The sequence below is a fragment of the Patiria miniata genome, unplaced genomic scaffold, assembly GCF_015706575.1.
Source record: "Patiria miniata isolate m_02_andy unplaced genomic scaffold, ASM1570657v1 HiC_scaffold_20, whole genome shotgun sequence".
Classification (NCBI taxonomy): domain Eukaryota; kingdom Metazoa; phylum Echinodermata; class Asteroidea; order Valvatida; family Asterinidae; genus Patiria; species Patiria miniata.
Window position 1 is genome coordinate 29,655,010 of NW_024037059.1, and position 15,125 is coordinate 29,670,134.

General features: G+C 38.7%; 1 non-coding gene across 1 annotated transcript; it reads right to left on the bottom strand.

Annotated features, from left to right (window-relative positions):
• Positions 1-14,490: 14,490 nt before the first annotated feature.
• Positions 14,491-14,579, bottom strand: Trnay-gua. The gene is given in 2 exon segments: positions 14,491-14,526; positions 14,543-14,579. It is a non-coding gene; the product is annotated as a tRNA-Tyr (tRNA).
• Positions 14,580-15,125: the final 546 nt, after the last annotated feature.

Below are 15,125 nucleotides of genomic sequence, written 5' to 3' on the forward strand. Positions count from 1 at the left end.
TATAGTGGTTAAAGGGCACATGCAATGTACATTTTTAGTGCGGTCCTTGAAAATGCACCTTAGTATCCCATTTATCCTTATTTTCAATTTTTGTTTACCCACTTTTAAGGGTATTTTGGTGCCTTTTTGGTTTTATGCTAATGCAAATTTCTATATTCATGAGCTAAAGTGTGATGTCATTTCAGGCAGAAACCTCAATGTTACAGTTATTTCAGCACCAAAAGTTGCCAAACTGTTGGATGCTTTGCTATTGTAAATGTTCTGTTCCTTGTTGATTCGTTGTTGAGTCAGTAGGCCTACACGGTGAGCAACCATTTCTCACAGATGTTTTCATGAGCAAATTGTTGGGTTCACAATTGGAACAGAAAACCCCTAAACTTAACAGTGTCTTCCTGAAATGATATCACAGCAACAGCGCCCTCCGTTGTCTGGAAAAGCATGGCACATTTCAAATGTTTAAAGAAGCGCACTATTCAATAAAATTAACACATTTAATCACAGGCCCCCTCAGATCTCGGCCATCGAGAGACGAAACATTTGAAACTCGGTACATACATGAACAACTCAATGTGAACATACCCGATAAATTTCATGACTATAGGTTTAAGGGTTTTGGAATTATGGCTAATTAAGTATTCGAATGCATCAATGGTAATTCTACTTTGTGTACACTACATACATTGGGAAATTCAGTTTTCACCGAAAAAAAAAATCTTCGCTGAGCGGCAACCCATTGTCGGAATTTTAAGTTTCTGGTATCAAGAGATGCGCAAGACTCGAGACTAAAAATTCAGGAAAGCTCGGGTCGGGAAATTTGTTTTTGCAAGGGTATCGCGGAAAAAGTTGGGGGGGGGGGCGGATTCCGCCTCCGGCCCTTTTAGGGCTAAGAGGAGTAGAAAGTTGCACAAATGTGTTCCTAAGAAATAATCATTTCAATGCCCTTTAATGATTATGACAAATATGTTTTTTTGACGTCAGAGACTCGTCCTAGGTGTTCAATGACGCGTTGGCTGAATGGGAAGAGGAGATAATTGAATTGAGATTGATCGCAATCACAGTCTCAAGCTAACATTCAGATGGGTCGGCCAATAGGTGCGGGGTTTCAAAACGGAAGCCACACATTCGTAAATTCTGGGAAAAGTAGTTTGTGAATTTAAGTTTTTTTAGTGGGGGGGGGGGGGCTGAAGTCTGACGCGATCAATACGTGCTCCTCGATTTGATAAAAGGGAATTTGGGATTTTGTTGTGTTAAGATGATTTCCTCCAAAATCCATAAAATTCCAGAACTGTATTTTTTTGGGGTAAAGAAAAAATCACTAGTCATGATATCCACTTCACATAGAGCAAACATTTGACAATCACGTCATGTTTGGAAAACAGAAATGGCACTGAAAAGTAAGAATATTTTGGTTTTAAACCTTCACATCTTTTGTCAATGCTGTGACTTATTGAAGTTTTAAGGAGAAAAAGGGGGGGGGGGCGGTTACGGGTCAGTTTGAGTATAGTGCATGGATTGCCAAGCTTAAAGGGCCCATAACACGAATTTTACCTGGGAGCATATTTTGTGCAACTTTCTACTCCTCTTAAAATGTATGGAAACAACTTAAGATCCCTTTTGGGTTAATCTTGTTGAAAAGTGCGCTTCAATTCTTTAAACATGCTTTTCCTGACAAATGAGGGCGCTGTTGCTGCGATGTCATTTCAGGAGTACACTGTTTAGTTGAAAGGTTTTCTGTCTAAATTGTGAACCCAAAACTTGCTCACTGAAAATGTTTTGTAAGAAAACTTTGCTCATTGGCCTATTGTCATGTACTGAAACAACAACGAAACACCAAAGAAACGAACATTTATACAGGAAAATATCCAAAATTCTGGCGAATGTTTGGTGCTGAAATATCTGTAACGTTTAGTTTTCTGTCTGAAATTACATCACACTTTTGCTCATGAATATGCAAATTTCATTAGCATAAAAAAGGCACTAAAATGCCCTTAAAAATTGCAAAATATAAGGTAAATTAATATAAGGTAAAATGGGACACAAAAATGCATTTACGAGGACTACATTAGAAAAATTACATTACATGGGCCCTTTAAGTTTGCGAATACCATGTAAAAACGCAGAAATTTCTGCAAAAATGCACAAATAAAGACATTGTCAAGTTCCCAGACCAAAGTTATCTGACTAATATTTACAAATCTAAGGTCAGGTAGTCGCCACACTCAAAAATAGAGCATGGCGCAGCCATGTTGGCCCCTCGTTCAAGTACAAGTGCATACTTGAGCCACCACGTCTAAATGGGCCAAAGTTAATATAGGCCTACTGGATAATGCACCGGGCATTGGAATTTAAAATGTAGGTAATGAAGTTATGAACTCAAAAGTTTCATAACTAGTCAACACCCGGAAATACCCGAGCTATTGCAAGCATACCCGAGTGCCAACGAAATGTATTCGGTAACCTTCAGACATTTTGTCAGAAAAGTCTGCCTCTGCTGGTCTGGGAACCAGACTCAAAAAAAGATTGGCCTACGGCTTCACAGCCGATGTCAATGTAACTGACTATTGATTTGTACTTTAAAGTTCAGGAGACGTGTTTATTCCACCGACAGACTGATTTTGCCTTGAAGTGATCATTTCTTTTATCCTTTCCCTTCACGATTTCATATCAAGTGTCAACAATGTATATACATCTGCGGTACAAAAATGTATAGCTGCCGCAAGTCTCTGAATGCTAAACACACTAAATCAAATTCAACTTTGTTACTGCAGTTCTACTGCTTCAAACAACGCAGGACGCAATTATCGATCCGCCCCAAGAGGCCATGAAAGTGTAAATAATTGTAAGGGGAATGGCCGGCTATAACATAGGCCTGTCATTGGGTGATTTTGGACTTCCGATGCACTTTCTAAACAGCGCCCTCTTTTGATATTTTGCGCGTATGCAATACAGATGGCTGAAAGACCAATTACATTTTCAAAAAAAAAGTAACTAATTTCTTTAAAATGACGGCATACTGAACCGAGTCTACGTGGTGTTGAATACCAATTCGACATTTACATCAAGTATCCTGGGTAATAATAGAAGAAAAGCCGAAAGGAAGAACGAAACATTTTTCTTCACCTATTTTCTTTAGCGACATCTCCACAAAAGAAACAATGGTCTGACAGGAAATGTAATTTTAAATCCACTGAAATCCAAATTAATTAAAAGAGAAAAGTATGATCTGCACATGTTTAAGCATGATTTATAAATTGTTCTCCATAGTTCCCTGGCTACACAGGTGCAGAACGGGAAACGTTTTCTGTTAATGCGCTTCACGTTTTTGTGTGCAATATCTTTCATAATTGGATGTACATTAAAATAATATTACAGTCATCCGGGTACTTTTACTGACAAATATTGCTTTCAATACGGAATCATACAAAACGCTGATTTATCTTTACCACTGGAAGCCTGATCTAAATAATAATATGTAAAATTATATTACTGAGCTTGGTAGCGGAATTGAAAGATAATAAAATAATAATAATTCCAAAACCATTGTTATATAGCGCATATGCGCTCTCATGAAATCAAGAATTATACAAATCGAACAGATATGTTTTGACCCAGGTTTTGAATAATTGTTCTATTGTTTCGGCCTGTTTGACAACATCTGGTAAGTTGTTCCATAACTGAACTGCAGCTGACTGGAAGGAGCGGGAACCATATGACTTAGTTTTCCAAAACCATTGTTATATAGCGCATATGCGCTCTCATGAAATCAAGAATTATACAAATCGAACAGATATGTTTTGACCCAGGTTTTGAATAATTGTTCTGTTGTTTTGGCCTGTTTGACAACATCTGGTAAGTTGTTCCATAACTGAACTGCAGCTGACTGGAAGGAGCGGGAACCATATGACTTAGTTTTCCAAAACCATTGTTATATAGCGCATATGCGCTCTCATGAAATCAAGAATTATACAAATCGAACAGATATGTTTTGACCCAGGTTTTGAATAATTGTTCTGTTGTTTCGGCCTGTTTGACAACATCTGGTAAGTTGTTCTATAACTGAACTGCAGCTGACTGGAAGGAGCGGGAACCATATGACTTAGTTTTCCAAAACCATTGTTATATAGCGCATATGCGCTCTCATGAAATCAAGAATTATACAAATCGAACAGATATGTTTTGACCCAGGTTTTGAATAATTGTTCTGTTGTTTCGGCCTGTTTGACAACATCTGGTAAGTTGTTCCATAACTGAACTGCAGCTGACTGGAAGGAGCGGGAACCATTGGACTTAGTTTTAATGACTGGGGGTGACAACAGAGATTCATGGATAGAACACAGATATAGCTGCTTGGTACTCCTGAACTAAACTTCAAAAATAAACAGGGGCTTTACCATGGATATATAAGTACCTTAACTTTAAAATCTATTATTACCCGCATCGGCAACCAGTGCAAAGCATGGAGAATAGGCCTTGATTCACGTGTGCGTGTCCTGGTGACAAGTATATATAGGCCTATTTCACTTGGGTCTGCCCCCCCCCCCCCCGCCCACAATTAACATTTTACAGCCACCAACGAAAGAGACAGATAATTTTCAAAACAAGTTTATGCTTCTTTACGTGTCAGTTGTCAATCAGTTTTGCTCCGGGTCTAAACTCAGTTGCTAGGTGCAGCTGGCTTCCGGGTTTTGACCAGTGATGTAATTTCCCGCGCGTAAAAGTGCTGATAATTGTTATCTTAGGTCGGGCAAATTCGGTTACGTGGTCCACGACCCGACGATCGATATTGCATTAGCAACGACCGCCCTTCCCAAGAAAACGTGTCCCCCCCCCCCCTTTCCCGCCAAAAATAACAACAGAACAAACCCAAAGTAATTTGTGTGACAACATCTCCATGGCAACCGTGACCGAGCAGTGTGATAATTACGACGAGAAAACCAATCACTGAACTGGCATGTGAACGAGGTGATTTTTTTAATTGCGTTTATCGGTCCTCTTGAGGGCCCTTTCGCTCAAAGGTCGATTGGGATATCGAATTCATCAAAGTCTTATACATCATTTTTACCCTGACTAGAGAAGAGACAAGAGGACCTCCGGGTTCCCTACACTATTCCGGCTGTTGTGTAGAGGTACTGCACTAAAGGATAAGGTAGCAGGGGCGGAGCTAACTTTCAGGAAAGGGGGAGGGGTGGTATAAAGGGGGGGGGGGGAGTCTAATAAGGCGTGCCCTGCTAGGGGGGTCGGGGGAATGCCCCCGAAAAATGTTGAAATATACTATGATAATTCACCTGCAAGTCAGGAAAAAATAGGAACTTTAGCATTCCTTCTATTAAATTTGGCCCATTTTACTGGTTTGATATAGTCAGCAGTGTCTTCCTGAAATGACATCACCGCAACAGTGGACTCGCTTGTCAATAAGATTAACCAACGAGGGATGTCAAGTAGATTTTATGCATTTAAGAGGAGTACAAAGCTGCACAAAATGGCTGCCATTGCTTGTTGCTCTACCAACATTCTTTAAGGAAAAATCTGCGATGGTCCTATATAGGTAAATGTCTTTCTCATAGCATACTTTGACTGTGTGCCAAATGTCATGCTGGTATCATCAAAGGCACAATCCCATCACCTATCTGCCGTACTAACACTTAATATATCGGGCCCTAAGATGTCACTGCAACCATACTAGCTGGAATACTGATCAAAAGCTGGAATACTGATCAAAAGCTTTCTTGATTTAACAACAGTGAAGTTTTATAATTATGAATGTCCCGGCACGGTGGCTTTCATTACTTTGCAGAAAATCTGAAATTTACCTCAAAAAAGACAAAAGAACCGACAAAATAATCCATTTAAAACTTAATATATTGGGCCCTAATTAGATGTCACTGCAGTCATACTAGCTGGAATACTGATCAAAAGCTTTCTTGATTTACCAAAAGTGAAGTTTCATAATTATGAATGTCCCGGAACGGTGGCTTTCATTACTTTGCAGAAAATCCGAATTTTACCTCAAAAAAGGAAAAAGAACCGACAAAATAATCCATTTAGGCAATTTCAGTGCTTGCTTGTAATTTCTGTTGGTGTGTTTCGTGGCCTTTGACGTATCCGTCAATTACGCCGAGGCTTATGTGACAGCTATTTTGAGCCACGTATTAGCATTTGCAATTACCCACGAACGTAGCTACCGATTTAACGAGAAAATCCTTGTTCAAAGTAAACAGGACAAATGCCCTGTGGAATTCCTCCTGATACGGCATCTTTCGGAGGAAAACAATAATTGAAGCGTGGAGGAAGGACAAAAGAAGGTATTTTAAAGAAATGTGCCCGCGGCACACTTTTATCTTCACTTTTTTTCACGCGCGTTAACAACGGAATCCAGTTACGCGACCCCAAAAATCGCACATACGTTTCTCAGTTTTCTTTAGAATGTACATGTAGGCCCTATACAGGGTGGTGCAAAAAAGAAGGAAACCCACTTTTTACAGCAATTTTCACCTACTTGTTGAGCAGATTTCAAAAATTCTTTGAATGGTCTTAAGATATTGATCTTTAAACATATTTAAATGACGAAAAGCATATTTTTTCTCTGAGATGTGGTAGTTTAAAAATGTCATGTGCCAAACCTGTTTGTCCACGGACGGCTTTATTCCATCCGCTTGACTGAGCTCCGGAGCTTGATTTGAAGGGGAAAAAAACACTATACACTTGACTTACACGTGGACAACAGTGATTTTTGGAGACTTGTATTCAAATTAGCACAATAACTCTATTCTTGGCTTATGAAACTATGGTTGAAAAGCTATACTTCACTACATTATAAAGAAAAACAGCTCAAATAAGTTAAGTAGGTTGGTTTGAATTCCTGTCAAAAGTGAGTTTCCTTCTTTTTACACCACCCTGCAGTATCCACTGAGCTGAAACTTCAACAAGTTCGTTGCTACGCACCCTTCTCAAGATTTTTTAGCAATTATTTTGTTGCTTCAAACGGAAAAAAATTCTCAAACAAATAAATAATCCTATGTACCTTTAAATGTAGAGTAGATCATTTGCAGCTATCCAAAAAGTAACTGACGAAATTATTGTTAAAAAATACTAGTTTAAATATAGCAATGGCACTAAGCTCTCTGTGAAATTATTCTTTCTGGCATGCTGTCATTTTGAGGAAAACAACAAAAGAAGGTCATTTCCAAAGATGCGTCTAAAATGATCCTGGAATATTGTTTTCTCGGAATTTACAGTATTCACTGAGCTAACACTTCATCAGGGTTAGTTGTCAAGCACCCTTCTTTAGATTTTGAGTGCTTTTGGAGCTTCAAACGAAAAAAAATGCACAAATGACAAATGATGGACGCTACCTTTCAAGCACCCAAAACAAATCTGTGCTCAATTCTCTGATCTGCGTGCGTTTCCTTAATAGGTAAAAATCAATTTAAAAACCCCCCATAATTTAGCCAATTGTAGAGTATGTGCCTAAACAGACATCACAGTAACAGCGTAGTCATGCATGCAGGTGTTAGAAATGGTAATTATTTATTTCTATAAAAATATAAGATTTGCAGCCATATACGACTGGCTCATATCCTAATTAGTATGTACATCTGATGGCATTTTGTAAGGGGAGATGGGCAAGTAGCAGCAGTAACGACTGGAATAAAGCCTAAATCCTGCCAGTAATGGTTGCTAAAATACTGCTATACATTACTCACCATGCAAGACAGCTCGTCCTCATGTGAATGGAATCTTCATTTTCCATGTTTGTTCAGTAATCGCTCCCGTGGTCCAACGCTCTATTTTCCACACTGTCTGCGTACAAATAAGAGGTTCACATTTCACACTAACGGCAAGGATAAAACATCACACACGAGACCATCTCGCCGAGCGAGAATCTCAATCCAACCATACACACAAAACCCCGGCACGCGCGTGCAATTGAAAAGGCGGGAAAGGATATGCTTTACGACGAAAAGGTCAACATCCGGGAACCTCCGCGTTCACCATAGTAACGCCTTCATATAAAGTGCCCGGTGAGGCATGATGGCGCATCTGACGCAAAAGACTTACATTCACTCTTCAAATACAGTTAGGTCTTCATGAGCTGGGCCCATGTCGTAAACAATGTTTTCACCTTCACTCTGGGAAATCAGCCGATCTCCATTTATTACCCGATAAATATTTGGGTGGCCATGATGAATGAAACGTCATGCTCAATCAAATATCACGGGTGTAATGATGCCTGACTACCGTCATTTTTTTACCCAACATAAAACAAGGGTTATGTAACCCGTCGTAACTGTGACACGTTCCGGGCAATAACAACAAATCACTGTGCATAAACATCTATAAAATCCTGGGGTATCGCCAATGACAATAACTTACTAAACAGGTGTACCGAAATCTGCAGACACATTGAGAAGATCAAGTGTGCACAATAAATGGAATTTTCCTGGAAAATGGAAAGTAGAAATTTCCCCCAGAATTATGTCACGGAACCATTTCTAACAACATGTACCACATATTTCAAGATGTCACAAACGTAACATTTGATGGAAACAATGCAACAGATGTGTATTCCATTCCTGGTTAATTCCTTTAATAATAATAATAATGATTACCGATATTAAATATTGGGTCATTTGGGAGACATTCACATAGACTTGCGTACACGATTTTTCTACTTTTAATGACCTCTGACCCTTATTATACCTTATCCTTATACCCCAAGAAGTTTGGTATATTTATGTTTTGGACCACAATTTAGCCTAATTGCGACAGTAAAATGTTGCCTCTAAATAGGAGTTGTGGCATTAGGGAGACATTGAAATGTCTTCCTATTTAATGTCCGGTGACTCTATAAGGTATAATTGATGATGTGTAATAACAGCAGGTGTAATGATAGCAGGTACTTATATAGAACTTAACTAATACCAAAGCGATTTACATTATTACCCCTGATCATTGTGCCAATGAAACATTCCAAAACACAATCTCAGCTCACTGGGGAGTATACAGCTCGATGCTGCCATTTCGGCGCAAGGCGGCTAAAATCAATCACAATAACCATCTCTGCCCTCACAGGTACCAATTTACTCCTGAGTGGGGGGAAGCAGTGAGTGACAAAGTGCCTTGCCCAAGGGCACACGCACCATAACCCCAGGCTGGACTCGAACCCACAACCTGCAGAATTACCCACAGACCATGAGTTCAATGCTCCAGACTACGAGGCCACGGCACTCCGCACAGAATTTACTGAGGGATCTTCCAGCCAAGTTAAAAATTGCCAGAATCAGGAAAAGAACGTTAAAACACAATCGCTATTCGAGCATGCATCCAACCCAGGGGTAAACCATGAATTTAATTGACTTCACCATCTTTAGCATGTAACATAAACGAGCTATTCACGACTGAAAAACAATGCGAAAATTTACACAAAAATAGCATGGGTCGTGATCCGAAGATAATGAGGGCAAGTTATTTTCAGACTCGCCCCCATTGTTTTGTAATAATGTTATATTACTATCACATGTCAAAAACAGAAAACATTTGTGAGGCTTTGTCTGAACGGGAGGAGGGTTATTGTACGAGGATATTTATCTAAAAAGGAAGTGTCCGTCGGTATTAATGTTACATATTTTAAAAAAATCCCAGCATGTTCCAAAAACACAATTAGTGCATATTGTAGCTTCATTTGACCTTTAAGCATTTAATTATTTCAAGAATTCGCCCTTTTAAAGGCGTATCATCATTTTTGCTTTTCATGCATAATGTTCGTTTCCGACAACACCACTCAAAATCTAAAGAAGAATGTTCAAAACCTAACCTGTTGAAGTTTCAGCTCAGTGGATACTACACACTTGTTGAGAAAACATTGAAAAACCATGCATAACCGTTTGATCACGAAACGCAATTTTGTCAAATAGCACTGGAAATCACCTACATTTCTTTATTTCTTCTAAATGACAATCATGACAGGCGGAATAATTTGACGGGGTGTTTAGCAACAGTACGATCTTTAATACAAGTAAGCTTTTTGATAATCATTCGATAGCTTATATGTTTGGGATAAATGCATATTATCCTATATGCCTTAAAGAAATGATACTCGATGTTCATTGCACGCGTATGGGAATCAACTTGAAAAAAATATTTTACTCCTTGTTTCACGAAGCCTTTTAAAACTGTGCCAGGTCATCAGATCATTATTCGGGCTGTTACGCGATTCATATGACACTTTCAATACATGTACCACACTTTCAATACCACAAAACCATTAAATGGAACATCTACTTGATATGTGCAACCACGAAAACCAATAGTCATCAACTAGTTCTACCTCCAATTTATCATCGTAAGCATGTCCTTGTGACTAGCGAAACACCGTGAATCAAATTGTTCGATTTGTCTGAACAGAATAACACATAGAATGCTAACTATCTGATAAAACCCTTGAAAATTGTAAAAGGGCCCGGCTGGTCTCTTTTCAAGACTCTCAAATTACTCCTGGTGACTTTCAAAAAGGCACTGCCATAAGAATCGGAGCAGGCTAGACACGACATCTTGTTTTTTTGTCTACGAATTTTGACGTGATATTACAGGACAACCATAATTACTGGAATTATTTTTACGACGTCTGCCAAAGGGACTAAACTCCGTCATAATTATATTGTGTTTTCATAATTATACGTAGACTGTGTTTTTCTGAAACTATCTCGAACGCAATGGAATTTAACTCTGTGTATCTCATGGAAGTACAGATGGAGGACATTTTACAAAATTAGATTCCATTTACACCTCATTGTCATGTTATTAACATGACAATGAGGTGTAAATGGAATCTAATCATGACAATGAGGTGTAAATGGAACACTAATGCTTTATCTTACAGAAAAGGGTTTTTCGCCTAATATTTAGTGTTTGCCTGAAACGTGATTTTGAAGTTGGTGTATACGTGCTTTTAGGGTGTGGCACCTTGAAAAAATAGATTTTCAAATGGAATTGATAATTTTCTAGCACAACATTAGTTATGAGCTTTCCAATGAGACATCGCACGAAAACATCAGCCCATGACAAGTAATCAATTAATTAATTTCAACTTTTGAATTAAGAGCGGGACGCTCCTAATTCGTTCTGAATAGTGTGCGCAATTTCTGAACTGGAGTGCGCCAATTAAAACCAATTTCTTTTTTAAAACTGTATAAAGGCATGCAAAGACAAAAAGGAAATTTATTTGTTACAGGACATTATATTCCTTTAAATTTCGTTCGGAAAAGAAAATCGAAATTTTGAAAAGGCACGTATATATACCAACTTAAAAAAACAAACGCAAAATAACATTCGAACAGTCGTCTTCAGAGGCGCGTGGATAATGGTTTGGTCTTTACACAAAGCCTGTCTATTGGACCCGCACCATTAGACATAAAAACGTCATAAAATACATCTTGAATGTCAGAATAACATGTCCAAATTAAATGGAGTGAGTCTATCTGGTATGTGCTTAATGCCAAAGGCCCAACTTGAAAAAGTCTAGCGAGCGAAACTGTCTCCATTATTTTACATTATGTTTTACCGTGTTTTTTACGAGTTGTCAACCAGCGATCGATATCCTTGATTTCCCATCTGTTTCCCGCCTTCGTGCATTATTTAAAGACAAAAACCAAGTGCTGCGGATTCTCTCTACAGTCAAGTTGACGACCTCCATTTCCTTAGCTCGATCAATGACCCTGGCAATCTCACACGTCTCTTTCCCAAGAATGAGACATGATGTTGAACGAGCATTTTTTTCTTCAATTTCTAAGGTGTGAGATGTACATTTTTGGACAATTCAACAGTGTGTGTAATGAAAGTTATAACCACAAGGTGAATGTTAATTCTAATAAAAACGCATTAGTTAGTTACGACAGTGATTCAAAGAGATACTATTCATCCAACTGTTTTGTTGTACCGTCGTAGGAATCGGATGGAAACACCATGGTGTCGGACTTTCTTTTTTATATGCAAATAACCCATCACAAGGCCAACGGCCACCCGAGGTGTGGGCTTCAAAGGAAAGTGTGGAAGAACCAGCCCTCACACTGAAACAAGACAAGATAATCTAATCTCTTCACAGTATGAGACTGAGTAGCGTTGGGATGGACAACAAGTCCACTGCAATAATGCCTCTACCCATACTGAATGTACCCAGACAAGTTGATTTTTTTGTGTACATATAAATTAAATCTTCAGTAAAAAGTTGCAGCTGAACTGTTGAACATTGTTAACAATCAACTATATTTCAATTAAAAATGCGGATAATAAGCTTCAAAAGATAAACATGTTTCATTTGTGGCTTTTTGATTTTTTGGAAGTTTTGGCATTGAGTTTTATAATCCCATAGAATTGCCCAAATAAAGACTCATAATACTGACCAAAATTGTATTCATTGTCCGTTGTAATTGATCGATCGCCAAATTTCTCAAAGGCATTAATTTGTACATTTCACGTAAATCTAGTCAGTGATTCGTTTTCAGCGGTAGTTGTGGTCGTGGTTGTGGTCGTGGTTGTGGTTGTGGTCGTGGTTGTTGTTGTGGTTGTTGTGGTTGTGGCGGTTGTGGCGTTTGTTGTGGTGGTTGTGGTTGCTGTGGTGGTGGTTATGGTGGTTGTGGTTGCTGTGGTGGTGGTTAAGGATGTTGTGGTGGTTGTAGTGGTTGTGGTGATTGTGGTGATTGTGGTGGTTGTTGTTGATGTTGTTGCTGTTAATGCTGTTGTTGCTGTTGTTGCTGTTGTTGTGATTGTTGTGGTTGTTGTGATTGTTGTTGTTTTTAATAAATGCTGGTAGGTTTGCACGGTGGACATGAACAAAGTATTGAGTCTGACAGTCTCCTGGTGACGAGCAGAGCACACTGTTCGAAACGTCGAGTTAAACCAACTGGCCCCTTTCAGAACCACACAACTCACAAAGAGATAATATTCACATTGTGTTACCGCAAACCTTCCATCTTTTTTCTTTCTTTTTAAAATAATTTTAACAAACGTTTGTGGAACACCTTTCCACTGGAAGCAAAAGACTGTGAGATGTAAATCCACAATCAGTAGTAATAATCATAATCCACTGTCCTATAGGAGTGTCAAGTGCATTTAATTTCCGGGCAGTACTAGGAACTAGTCTGTCTTGGGATTCCATGTAAATTGTTCCACAGATGCTCGGAATGTGAGATCATCATGGAGTTGTTTTGTGAGCTTTTGATGAGAAAACTTAGCAATTAGTTGCAGAGATCTCCATAATGGTTACAGTGAATGACACGTTGCTTTGTGTGAGAACAGCGCAACAGACAATCCTCTTGTTAATTTTAAAAGAAAATAGTATGTAGACCTAATCTAAAATTGAACAGATTAATGTATCTCTGTCTAAATGTAAGGTAAAAGGCCTGTTGCAAAACTTGCTAGATTCATTGAGCGAAACTGTGTCGCATTAATTATATCACTCACCCATTGTAATCTCTGCAAAAATAATTAACTGCAAAAGCTAATTAACATAAAAACTAATTAGGTCAACAATTGTCTTGTTATATCGTGCCAACAAGTCAAAAACATAAAGGGTTGTAACTATTCACGACATAAATTAAATCATTGCGGTGTAACCTTTGATAATTTTAGGCTCTCTGGCTTCTGCCGGACATGAGCGGTTGTAGTTCTCAGGCGCGATCTCGAGCGCGACGCGTGCAATTATATGCAGCGCAGTGTATATACGTGTCTTTACATGGAACGCAGTGTATATGAGATATAGTTTATATGCAACGATGAAAGATGATAAAAGTAGCTTGCATTTGATGTGTGCCTCAAACACATAGGAGAGTTGTGAGTATTTTCCCTGAATTTCGCCAGTGGGCGTATTCATATCACTAGTGCCTATGGCAGATTGATTACTAGTCTGTATCCTATCATAATACGGATTGCTTTCGATTTCTTTTATTCCTGAAGTTAAGTTGACCGTGGGTGATAAATGCCACTAGGTGTTCAGCCAGACAGACAGCGTGTGTCTGGTATATATTATAGATCTTTCGTTTGCTTATCACATTATAACCAAAGTAGTTACCCTTATAAGCAGCAATCTTTTGATCTGATGATGCCTCACATTGAGGCAGGTGTTATCTGCGGGGCCATCGGACTAGACGACCGTTCCATGAGAGCTTTATCTGTCATTTTACACAGTTAAATAAAAATCGTTATTCCCAGATCACAATTGAAACAGAAGTTTCAATTTCAATAATGATATATATACAATTAATTGCATATTTCTTTTCCTCGAGATGTCATATTTTGAAAGTTTGTGTAAAATATATGAAAAGTGAATTTGCTTTCAAAACCTATTCACAAAATATTGCCAGTTAAAAGCCCAAATAAATTTGAACACACAGCAGAAATAAATCGGTCGAGAAATCTGCTTTTTATTGTTTGCCCTTTATTGTCCAAGATGAGAAGAAATAAATTAATACATTTTGGGACAAAAATAAATACCTCTCCTTCGAGCCGGATTCGAACCAGCGACCTATGGATTTCAATGATTCAACTTCTACAGTCCACCGCTCTACCAACTGAGCTATCGAAGGGATGTTGAAGACAGTGAATTTTATCAGCGTATATGAAAAGCGAGCTTGCATCGTCCGGAGTGCATCGTCTTATTTCATCGTCTTATTTCATAATGACTGAACAAGTAGACATTTTGGAGTTGGTGGCCGGGGCTTAGGGTACACTCAAGCAAACAAATTCCCATAGCCACCAGTGTCAAATCGCAATATTTCCAAAATCTTTTTAAAATACTCAGAACTCTAACATGTATTCGAGCTGCACAGAAAAATGATGATCAACATGCCATCTTTCATTTTCTTTTCAATTTTTGGTGGGTTGATGGATGACTTTTCGAGAAATTCTCACCCAAAGAAGACGACCCCTAAAACGAGTGATGTTTTTCAAAGTGGAAAAGCATGCCATCTTGAAAAAAAGATCCCTCCACAATATGGCTAAATAGCGCCACTTTCGGGCCCAATTGCATCCAAAATTCTCGGAATTGGAAGCCCCAAGTCCAGGCCAGAGGTGCATAGCCATATCGCTTCAATTTCCCTAATTCCATGGCTCTCAGAACTCTCTAATATAGA